Source organism: Cornus florida, unplaced genomic scaffold (genome assembly GCF_030987335.1).
Source record: "Cornus florida cultivar Cherokee Brave unplaced genomic scaffold, ASM3098733v1 CherokeeBrave_3.0.0_Hap2_Chr05, whole genome shotgun sequence".
Classification (NCBI taxonomy): Eukaryota; Viridiplantae; Streptophyta; class Magnoliopsida; order Cornales; family Cornaceae; genus Cornus; species Cornus florida.
The window spans coordinates 41,699,118-41,712,095 of NW_026775575.1; positions in this window are offsets into that span (position 1 = coordinate 41,699,118).

A 12,978-nucleotide genomic window follows, 5' to 3' on the forward strand; every position below is an offset into this window, starting at 1 on the left:
AATTTTAACTTTTCACCGATTTCAAAAACTACTTCAATCCGATGGTTATATAAAGAGCTTGTTATGAGAAGACATTTTGACATGCGCTTATGTTGCGTGCTTCTGGACGTTGGGTTGGGGGAGAAATTTAGGCCTTGTTTGGTATCCGTTTTGTTCTGCTCTTTTTGTTTTGGGGCTATAGTGTTGATTTTGACAACAAAAACATGTTTGGTGCGGCTTTGTTTTATTTTACATGGTGCTAAAACACTTTGTGAACAGTGGTCCAAAACTAAAACACCAAAAATTTGTTTTTTCTTATTTTGACAATTGTTAATGGTCTAAAACCATAATAGTGGCGCAACACGGGTCATAAATAAAACGTCTAAAATATTATTTTTAAACATATTTTTGATTTTTTTCTGCGTTTAAAATAAAGTGCATGCCAAACGGGTAACAGACCGTTCCATATTCCATGTTTCTAAGTGCACTTTTAAGATGGAAGATCCTCGAGAAATCTAAACTGCTTTAACTTGAGGTAGAATGTCACATAAAATCTTGCTGCCACAAATTCCATTGCAAGTTTTCATTTTATGAACAGTTGGCATAATATCAATCACCATTTTCATTTTGTGAATAGTGGCATATATTGACCAAAGCAACGAGTGATGAATGATGGTCTAAACGACGGGTAGATATTGGATGAGTTAGGCATGCCACATCATTAGTATGTAACTTAATCAACACACATCATTTCAGTTAGTTGAGGCAAGCCTGAGAAAAGTTTTTATATTTGAGTGTGGGATCAATTTTATTGAATACTGTATTTTGATTGGGTCATATCCGACTCACACAATTTCTTCTCCCAAACGAAATGGTTGGAGCTACTTTGTTTATTTACTAATTGACCAGGATGCGTTAAGAGGGGCATAAAATGTTACCATTTAATTGGCAAAATTTCCTCACTTGTTATAAATATAGAGGTAGGAGAATGCTTTAATAACTTCTCTGTACACTATATTTAGGGTCTGGTTGGCTGGACTTCCTGTAGCCTCAAAACAGGCTTCTAAGCTCAGAAAGTCTTTCTGAAAACGAATTTTTAAAAAGTCGAGATGGTTTAGAAGCCCTATTAACCAAAGCCAATAAAATATGTTTTCTGATCAACTTCTCGTAAGCTACACACTTTTTTAAGTAATAAATATAAAATTCCTATATTGTTCAATTATTTAACCTATTTCTATTTCTGAATTTCATTGCAAACTTTTATCTTTCTCTTTCTGTATCATCTTCTTCGTCTCTACCCAACAAATAAAAAAATAATAATAATAATGTTAGAGCAAAATTTCGCATAACATTGTTGAAAAAAGTATTCTTGAAAAACGATTCAACAAAGGAAGAACAAAGAGATTGAAGGAATTGCAGGAAAAACTTCTATTGACTCCTATTTGGCTTCAAAGTCTGAAGAGTTCCAAAATTTATGAACTCTCATCCAAAATAAAATTCTAAATAACTTTTCTTTCTCTCAAAAAATATATATATATATATATATGTATATATAATTTATATATATATATTTTTAAGGCTAGCCGTTTGTTGTAAAAGTGATTTATAGTTATAAATAAAAATAAAAATGGGATATTTTTGCTGCCATATCTCTCTTTCATTTTATTTTTCTTTCCTTTTCCTTTTTCTTTTTCTTTTTCTATCTCTTTCGACTTCTATCAGGTAGTCAAGAAAAAAAAACTTCTACCATGTAAATCGGGTAAATTTGTATAAATGGATCTTCATTATGTCAATTAATCGTTGATGCATCATGGTAAATTCACTCCATCACTTTAATCATGGTTTATTAAGGATATAACTGTCAACTTATATTATGTTAATTGTTAAAAGAACTTCAAAAAATTTACCCACCAAACAACTTTTTTGTTTTAAATTCCTTTCATCAAAATGCATTCTTCAAAGCCGATGCAGTAGAAGGAATTTTAGAAACTGAAAACTCCACCAAACAAGTCTCAAAAATGAGCTTCGCTTTGCAAGCTAAAGACGACAACTTACTGTACATATTAATGCATTTACACCACATACAAGTCTTTGACACAATGCATTAAGGGCATGTTTGGCAACCACTTTTGTTTTGTGCTTATATTTTGACTTGAAACAGAAGTAACATTTTTGCTTTGGAGTGTGTTAAATACTATTCGGAAGCACATTTGGTAACGTTATATTTGTTGGAAGATTTTTGGAAACAAAAATATGATAACTTACTTGGTAAAAAAGTGTTGCAAGTTTGAAAAATAAAATGGGTAATTAAAATGGTCATTTAAGAGTTTTTTTTAATATTGTTCATCGCTGCAATGCTTTCGCCATTGTGCAGAAGCAACCGAAAACACCAATTTGATGCTTTCGGTTTTGACATTTTTTTAGAAACGTTTCGATACCATTCAAATCACAGCAAATGTTACCAAACAGGCTTCTGTGTTTTGCTTCACTATAGTACACTCTCCAGAGCAAAAAAACACGAAGCAGAAGCAGTTGCTAAATGGTGCCTTAGGCCCTATTTGGTACGCGTTGTGTTTTTGTCATTTTGTTTTAGCCTAAAACAAAACAAGTGTTTTGTTATGGGGTGTTTTAAGTTGAAAACGGAAACATGTTTGGCGACGAAAATTTGCAGTTGGAATTTCGAAACAAAAACATGTATAACATGTTTGGCAAGGTATTTCGTTTCAAGAAATATGAAAACAAAACATGTTTGACGGAATCAAACTGTTGCCAAAATTACTGAAACAAAAATTTGAAATATGTTTTGTAAAGAGTGTTTTTAATTTTTTTTGAAAATTTAAATTGTATTAATACATTATTATTTATATATAAGAGTACATTGTTTTATATGGTTTGAAAATTTATAACTTTACTAAATATAAAGTAAAATTTTATTATTCATTAATTTTATTCCACAATTGATATAACTTCTAATTTTTATTTTTATAGTTTATTTTAAGTTTTAGTGTATTTAATAATATTACATTATGGCTTTATATTACAATTTTTTTTTTTTAACTAATCTATAAAAACCAATAAAATGCATTTTCTTCCCTTTTATTAAATTTTATTTTTGTCCAATTTTGTAAAATGAAAGTGTGATTCTAAACCTAATTTAGCAAGAGTGTATCTAATTTACTAAAGGAAAATTTTTAAGACTTATTTATCTTTAAATTAAAAAAAAGTAAAACTTGATGATAATTTTCTCTATATTTTACCATGTCACTCCTTTCATTTTTTTTTACCTTTTATAAAAATTTTGGAGGGTTGATTTGTTGTCAAATTTGTTGAATTAGAAATTGTAAAGCCTATGAATGCTGGATATTGTTTTGAGAATTCTATAAGACATTGTTTCAATATCAAACTAAAATAGACTGAAAAAATTGGTCAACAAATTATTATCAAACTTTTTTGTTAGTATACAGATATGAGTTTCAAGATATTACACATTCCATGTCTCTCTCTCAAACAGACACACCAAACTTACCACAGGAGCACTCTCACTCCCAAAACTCATCTTAAGCATCTCAAAACATAAATATTACATCATTTGTCAACAACCACAATAAAAGTATTAAAGTAAAATTTAACTAATATATTACATCATTTGTCAACAGCCACAATAATCAACAACAACAATATGAGCAATAACATAAATAATATATTTATAGTAAGACAACAACAGTCAACATAGAAAATGTAGTTTTGCCTATATTGTTGAGCTTGCATGACAACTACATTCTCCAACTCTTGATCCATATGACCACCCACTTGCACACGTTGGTGCATGTCATCCAACCATATAAATGCACGAGCATGTGACTAAAACATTAAACATTTGTATATAATTATAATGCCCGGTGACAATAACATGTATGTATAAAAATTTGGCATTCAATGGATTCTATACCTCCCAAGCTGGACATCTATAGAATGAACGTCTATAGTTCTTTGGAGTTCCAGCTGTATAAAGATTCATTGGACCCCTTCCACATGCACAAGGTGGATCTTCACCCTGTATCTTATACATGATTGTGATAAGCGCTGAATATTGCATATTTGCGTCCTTAAACGTGCATATGTTAAGGCCTTAAGTGATACTTTTACCCGGTTTAATATTAATTTTTTATTATTTACTTTTATAGGTGATGTCCCAAAGAAAATGATCAAATCGTGTTTTTTAAGCATAAAGCAATGTTCCTGAGGCCTTTGGAGGTGTTTTGGACCTTTCGGGCTGAATTGGGGGTCATCCGAGTGAGATTTGATGAAATTTTGAAATAAGGCTCGAGCATCCTTAACAGGGTTCTAGCACCCTTGAAGGATTCTGGACCTGTTTTAGTATTTTGTACATACATTTTTACTCGAAACTCCAAATTGGCAAAACTCAATGGCTATGGAAAGAAGACTCGAAGGCCGTCGTTTTTGTGTCTAATAACAATTTTTAGATTCGGACTCCAAATAGGTCAAGACAACGTTACAAAACTTCATGTTAAGAGGGTGCTCGAGCACTGTTTAGGGTGTTGCTCGAGCACCATACTGAAAAATGCTAAATTTTGGCTAAGTGTTGGGCAAAAAGACGCTTCGGATATTATATGAAAAAAATTGACTAAGTGTTGGAGAGGATGCTCTCATGCTAGGACTTAAAAATTAATTACGAGATTATTTTAAAATTAGTGCTTTTGACCCAAGATGACTCCAGAAATCCTCAAGTCCATCCGAGAGTGAATAGAAGTCAGTTTTATTCTATAAAAGAGGGTGAAAGGTCATAAGAAAACTCTCTCATAATTTTTATATCTCGCAGCGGCTTTTAGGGTTTTGAAGATTGAAGAAGAAGATCAAAAGGAGTTTTTGGTGGAGATGGCTTCTACAACATCAATGATGACATCTTTCCTCTCCATGAATAGCTAAATTCTATCTTAGAGCCTTGATGTAACCCAAATTCAAATAATATGGTTTGATTGTTCTTTAACTTTTGGGATTTTCATTATTTATGTATTTTGATTGCATGATTAAGAGCAATTGACTTAGGATTTCTAAGCAATTGGAGTTTTAATGAATAAACTTGGTTTTTACTGAAATTAATATCTTATCTTATAATTGATTTTTCTTTAATCAAATCCAAACTATTTTTATTGTTTGAGATTGGCGGCTAAGGGCTTCTCAAAACGATCTAAATAATGACCATGCAATGTTGCTTAACCTGTTTTACGAATGAATGTTTTGATAATCTATGCCTAGGGAAGATGAGTTATACTACACCATAGATTAGAGTAGTTAGGTAGACAAGTCGTGCTAACCGAAGATAGGTTATGGCTTAATATGAATTCATGATTTATCTTTTTAAAATTGAATTAAATAGAATGTTAATTCATTTAATTCCTAATCATACATAAATATTGAAATCCCTAAGGTTGAATCAATTAACCATATTATGAGGTTCGTGGTGAAGTCAAGCCCTAAGTATTTATTCTCTTGATCTCAGTCCCTATCATATTTGTTTATTTTTATTTTTATGTTATTGATACACCATCACAACAAACAAATCTTCTCTCTAAATTAAAATAGAAATTAATTTTAGACTCAATAATCCACCACAGTCCTTGAGGTTCGACACCCTCAACATAGCCCTATCCTACAAGGATTCATTCTATTGTGAGTGATTTTTATCATTGATTATACACACATCAATTTTTGGCACCGTTGTCAGGGACTATGTAACAGATTTTATTGACTTCGAGATTAATTCTACTTTAATTTGTAGTTTAGGACTCTCTTATATCTCATATTTATTTTCTTTTTAAGTGCAGGAATCTAGGAGCAAGGGCGAAGAAGCTGAAGGGAAAGAAGCTACGGTTTCAGGACCTTCTGTGAGTCTTTGTTAATTTTATTTCTTTGCTTGAAAATTTTCTTTTAATTATTATCATTGAACTTAGTGCATGTTAGGTCGTCGTTTCTTGTCATACCCTTTACTTGAATACAACCCGGAAATTGAGAAAACTCTTAGACAAATTAAAAAACCTGAAAAGAATTCTAAATTGTTAGGAGAATCCCCTAATCCAAACGTGGCTAATAATAATGGTGATAATCCATTGGGAGTTGTTATGTCACCTGCAGCTGCTCCTACACCATTGAGGGATCATTATATTCCAACATCATACACTTCTCCCTCGTGCTTTCAATTCCCGGACACTAATGCATCCCATTTTGAGATCAAACCAGCCATGATCCAAATGCTTCCATCCTTCCATGGGTTTGCTACTGAAGATCCCTATAAGCACATAGATGAGTTTCTAGAATTGCGTTCAACTACCAAATTGTCCACTCTATTTAATAATGTTTTTAGGATGAGACTCTTCCAATTCTCTCTTAAAGATAAAGCTAGAATATGGTTGCATTCCCTTCCAAATAATACCATTGGAACTTAGGATAAAATGCAACAAGAATTTTTGAAAAAGTACTACACTGTGGGTAAAACCATTCAAACAAGAAGGGAAATCATGGTGTTCTCCCAAATCCCGGGTGAACAACTCCATGACGCTAGGGAGAGATACAATGATCTTCTGAGAAAATGTCCACACCATGGTATAGCTAAATGCAATTTGGTACAAATCTTCTATGATGGTTTAGCTGAGCTACATAGGAACATGGTAGATGCTTCTAGTAATGGTGCATTCCTTCGTAAGAATGCAAATGACGTTTAGGAACTGTTTGCGGCCTTAAGTGAAAATTCTGTACAATATGTTTCTTCCTCTAGGTCTAGGTACACTTCTGGTATCCATAAGGTAGAAAGTCTACTTGAAATCGAGAAAACTCAAGAGTTAGCTACGCAAATAGAAGCATTGACCCGCAGATTTGACCAAGTCTTAGCAGCGAGATATGTTCTTATTCTTTCTCCGCACTTCTCCATAGCACATGAGGCATGCTCAATTTGCTCTAGTCCATCCCATCTTATTCGAAATTGTCCTTTAACGGGGCAATCTTCTGAATTTCTTCAAGAGCAGGCCAATGCCACATTCTCTCGACCAGGTTATAATCCATATTACTTATAACCCGAGATAGAGAGATCATCCAAATCTGGCATGGCGGACTCAGGGCCAAGAAAGTTCAGTCCTACAATCTCAGGGACAATTTCAAAATCATATCACTCCTCTTCTAAACAATAATTATTTCAATCCATCATCTAACTATTGTCCTCCTCCACCTTCTAGAAATTCTACATTTGAAGAGAAAGTCTTGACTGCACTTAGCAACCTTGAGTCCAACATTCAATTGTTGTATTCCCATTCCCAATCTATAGCCAAGCTAGAAGCTCAAGTTGGGCAAATAGCTAAAATGCTAAATCAAATAGAGGAAAAAGAAATTACCAAGTTAACCCATTGCAAATCCAAAAGGGCAAACTTACATAATTGATGAGACTAATCTCTCAAGTACTCGTTATGAGCAAGTTAGTGCCATTATCACACTCAGGAGTGGGAGAGTGATTGACAACGAAGTTGAGGATAAAGGGGAAGAGGAGAATGAAATTCATAGGATTCCAAATCTAAATATTTCAAATCCAACGTAGTCTTATTTGAATCCAAATCCATTAATCACCAAAGGAGTAAGGAATGAAGTCACTTTTTCATCCACTACTATCTTTGAGATGCCACATGAGCTAAAAGCTCCATTCTCACAATGTCTCAAAGAGCCTTCCTACTTTGGCAAACACGGGGAGAAAATTCAAGACATGATGGAGGTCTTTAAGCAAATCAAAATTAATTTACCTCTCCTTGATGCTATCAAGAAAATCTTAGCCTACTCCAAAATTTTAAAGGACTTGTGTACTCAAAAGAGAAAATCAAAAAGCTAAGTTTTTAAGAAAATTTGTCTCACCGAGCAAGTAAGGGCAATAATCCAACATAGCACTCCTCCAAAGTTCAAAAATCCTAGTGCTCCCACAGTTTCTTGCATTATTGGAAATTATGTGATAGAGTGAGCACTTCTTGATCTAGGAGCTAGTGTTAATTTCATTCCTTACTTGGTGTATGAGAATTTGGGCTTGGGAGATCTAAAACCCACGTCGGTTGTTTTACAACTTGTTAATCGATCTATGAAACAACCACATGGGATAATTGAAGATGTTCTCATTAAAGTGGACAAGTTTTACTTTCCGGTAGACTTTCTTGTTCTTGATACAGAGCCTGTCCACGATCTTAATAGATATATTCTTGTGATCCTTAGTTGTCCCTTCTTAGCTACAATGAATGCTTACATTAACTATAGGACTGGGGATATGGATATTTCTTTTTAGATATGAAGGTCAAATTAAACATCTTCAATGTCACTCCATATTCTTAGGAAAAAGATGAGTGTTTCCTTCTTGATGTTATTGATGAGGATTCAGTCACAGTCTTTCCAGCAAAAGAACCTCCTTTTTTGATTTCGAGTTTTCCTCATTGTCTATCTCATAGATCTACTCACAAGTTTGAGCCTAAGCTACCAACGGATAAGCTTAAGCATTCTATCTTGGGTCCCAATGGAACTATACCGGTTCCTATTGCTTCAAATTTTGTAAATGCCTGAAGGAGAAGTTTTGGGATGAAGGAGGTAGTTGAGTTGTTGGATGTAGGATAGAGAGTGGCATTCTATCTAGTTAGAGACGTTAAACTTAGCATATAAAGGGGCACATGTCTCCTTTGTATTTGTAGAATTTAGGTTTTATTTTGACTTTTGTTTTCAAATTGATGGCAAAAAAAAAAAAAAAAAAAAAAAAAAACCCACTTGTTCTTGACTTGTTTATGGATCTATGCATATTTGATTTGCTGCTATTTGCTCCTATATATGTGTGTTACTTTGATGTGGTTTTGTGGAGTTTTATTATTTTTCCAGGTACTTAGATGCAAGTTCGGGGGTGATTTCTTTCGCCTTTTGCTTGCTATTATGCATTTTTCTCTTATTCTCATAAGGATCTGGTAATAACTTTCTTATTCCAGTTTTAATTTCTCACATTGAGGACACTGTGTTCTTCAAGTTTGGGGGTAAGGCAGAGAATTTAAAATTTTTGTATATACATATGAATGTGAGTAGTGGTTGATAATGATGATTTTGGGCCTATTTAGTGCTATTATTGTTCTCAGGCAGTCTTAAAATGGATAAATGCGACTTGTATGTTGGATTCATGTTATTTGGGGATTTTTAAAAAAAAATTATGTCTATTGGCAGTCTGTGGTCCATATTATCAGGATATTTGCAATTTTATGATTTTGATATCTAGAATACTTCACTTTACACATGAACACACTTGCATGCATTCTATGGGGTATAAACTTGATATCTTGTTTTGTTTTGTGATTAACTGACATGAGCAGACGAATTTGAGAATTTTGAGAACCGAGGTGTAAAATTTGTAAAATTTGGTATGTATGCAAAAATAATGAAATCTTTTCCACTCAGCAATTGGGATTCTTGCCTCAGTAAGCATTGAGGATTCATGTCAAAAGGTAAAAAAGACAAGAAAAAAAATATTGAAGGGTCATTTCGGGTCTGAAGCCTAATTTACTTGAGTAATTGAGTCCTTATGGGTGTTTTGACACCTAATGCCCTAAAACCACCTGGTTTGGGAGTCATTGGCTGAAATCTCGTTATATGGGCAATCTAGAAAGTTTAAGAGACCGAACATTGCACAATACCCAGTTTGAAAAAAAAAAAAAAAAAATGAAATAAATGCATACTTGTTTTAAATTAGAATTTATGCCTTGGGGATCGGAATTTGAAAGGTTTTCTTGTGAATTGAAGGATATCATAAAAAATGTATGAGTATGGCTGGTAAGCCACATGTATAATTGTAGGTTCACTTTTAAAAGGCTTGATGTTGGAAGTTTGAAAATTTCCCGATTGATATATTTTTTTATACTTGTCGTATTTGCCTGTTTATGAATTGTCAAGATATTTTGATATAAGAAACATGTTTGAAGGAGTTATTGTGCATTGAAGGCACGAATTTTAGGATGTTTATGGGTACCATCTCTGGAAACCCTCACGAGACTATAAGTCGTTCCATTGGAGTAACCTAGAGGTTTAAAGGTTTGTTGCGTCTGCTAAATACAATCGTGATTCCCACGAAAACGGCTTATTTGCTTTTTTCATTTTAATTTTTACTTTTGCTCTTTAATTCTGTATTACTAAGGGACAAGCAATATGTAAGTTTGGAGATGTGATAAACGCTGAATATTGCATATTCGAGCCCTTAAACGTGCATATGTTAAGGCCTTAAATGATACTTTTATCCGGTTTTATACTAATTTTTGATTATTTGCTGTTGTAGGTGGTTTCCCAAAGAAAATGATCAAATCGTGATTTTTAAGCATGAAGCAATGTTCCTGAGGCCTTTGGAGGCGTTTTGAACCTTTTGGGCTGAATTGGGGGTCATCCGAATGAGATTTGATGAAATTTTGAAATAGGGCTCGAGCACCCTTGAAGGATTCTAGGCCTGCTTTAGTATTTTGGGCATAAGTTTTTACTCGAAACTCAAAATTGGGCAAACTCATCGGTTATTGAAAGAAAACTCGAAGGCCGTCGTTTTTGTGTCTAATTGCAATTTCGATTTTCAAACTCGAAATAGGTCAAAACAACGTTGCAATATTGCATATTGAGAGGATGCTTGAGCACCCTGTTCATAATGCTCGAGCACTGTTTAGGGTGCTAGAGCACCATGCTAAAAAATGTGTCACCATTAAATTTTTTAATAATTCTATTTTTATCCCCATTTCTATCTTTTGCTCTTTCGTTTTTATTTTAATAACTAAAATAAATAAACAAATGCTCGACAATCAATTTCTTCATAGATGGAGTGCAAGCTTCTAGATGATAAGAAAAATACTAATAATTTATGGTTGAGATTAAAAAGGACAAAACATAACTATTTGTTTATTTATTTGTGATATTGTTGTTGATTCTACCAATTAGGACATATCATTGTAGAGATTGAGAAATATAAATATAGAATTTTTTTTAAGAAAATAATACAATTACACATTTTATTCTTTTTAAGACATGAACCCTTTATCTTTGATAATATAAATGGCGATACTAAAAGGTTTTAAAAACAAAAAAAAAACTAGTTAAGGAAAATTATAAATACATTGAATGAAATTATTATCAATTTAAAATTAACTTAAATATTATTTTTATTAAGAATTTAATCTCATTATTTTTTAAAGTCACCCCCTCCAAATTAATTTCTGACTTTGTCAAAGTGATCTTCAATTTCAATAAAATGAATTCAAATGGTAGGTTCTCAAATTCTAAAGGCAATGAAAAGTTGAGTGTTTAAATTCTCCATGTAGAAGTTGGGCCGGGTTTGGGTTGGGTTGAAAATGGGCGGGTCAAATATAGGTCAAAACCCATATTCAACCCGTTCAGAACGAGTTAAAAATGGGCAGGTAAAAAATATATAGGGTCAACACGTTATGACCCGTGTACCCATTAATTATTATTTTTTAATTATTTTTAATTATTTAATTTATTTTTTTATTTTTAATTATTTTGTAATTTTTTAAATCTTTTAAATTTTTGTAATTATTTTCATATTTTAAAATAATTTTTAATTATTTAAATTTTTTATTTTTTTAATTATTTTTTTATTTAAATTTTTTTTTGGAAGGTTTTAAAATTTTATTTAATAACAAATTAAAAAAAACAATCTCAAATTCAGCAATATTTATCAACTCGTTTTGTAGGATTTAGGTTTTATTTTGACTTTTGTTTTCAAATTGATTGCAAAAAAAAAAAAAAAAAAAACACCTGTTCTTGACTTGTCTATGGGTCTATCCATATTTGATTTGCTGCTATTTGCTCCTCTATATGTGTATTTCTTGAATGTGGTTTTGTGGAGTTTTATAATTTTGCCAGGTACTTGGATGCAAGTTTGGGGGTGGTTTCTTTTGCCTTTTGCTTGCTATTGTGCATTTTTCTTTTATTCTCATCAGGATATGATAATAACTTTCCTACTCTAATTTTAATTTCACACATTGAGGACACCGCGTTGTTCAAGTTTAGGGGTAAGGCAAAGAATTTAAATTTTTTATATATACATATGAATGTGAGTATTGGTTGATAGCGATGATTTTAGGTCTGTTTAGTGCTATTATTATTCTCAAGCAGTCTTAAAATGGATAAATGCGACTTGTATGTTGGATTCATGTTATTTGGGGATTTTTAAAAAAAAATTATGTCTGTTGGAAGTCTGTGGTCCACATTATCAGGATATTTGCAATCTTATGATTTTTTGATCTCTAAAATACTTCATTTTGCATATGAACACACTTGTATGCATTCTATGAGGTATAAACTTGATATCTTGTTTTGTTTTGTGATAAACTGAGATAAGCAAACGAATTTGAGAATTTTGAGAATTGAGGTGTAAAATTTGTAAAATTTGGTATGTATACAAAAATAATGAAATCTTTGCCACTAAGTAGTTGGGATTCTTGCCTCAGTAAGCATTGAGGATTCACGTCAAAAGGTGGAAAAGACAAGAAAAAAAAAAAATTTAAAGAGTCAGTTTGGGTCTGAACCCTAGTTTGCTTAAGTAATTGAGTCCTTATGGGTGTTTTGACACCTAATGCCCTAAACCTACTTGGTTTGGGAGTCATTGGCTAAAATCTTGTTATATGTAATCTAGAAAGTTTAAGAGACCCGAATATTGCACGATACCCTGTTTAAAAAATAATAATAAAAAAAAAGAGAGAAACAAAATGAAATAAATGCATACTTGTTTAAAATTAGAATTTATGCCTTGGGGATCGGAATTTGAAAGGTTTTCTTTTAAATTGAAGGATATCATAGAACAAGTATGAGTATGGATGGTAAGCCACATGTACAATTGTAGGTTCACTTTTAAAAAGATTTTGGAGATCCGGATTGTTTGATATGTAGTTAGACTAATATGTGAGGATTATAATTGTTGGCTTGATGTTGGTA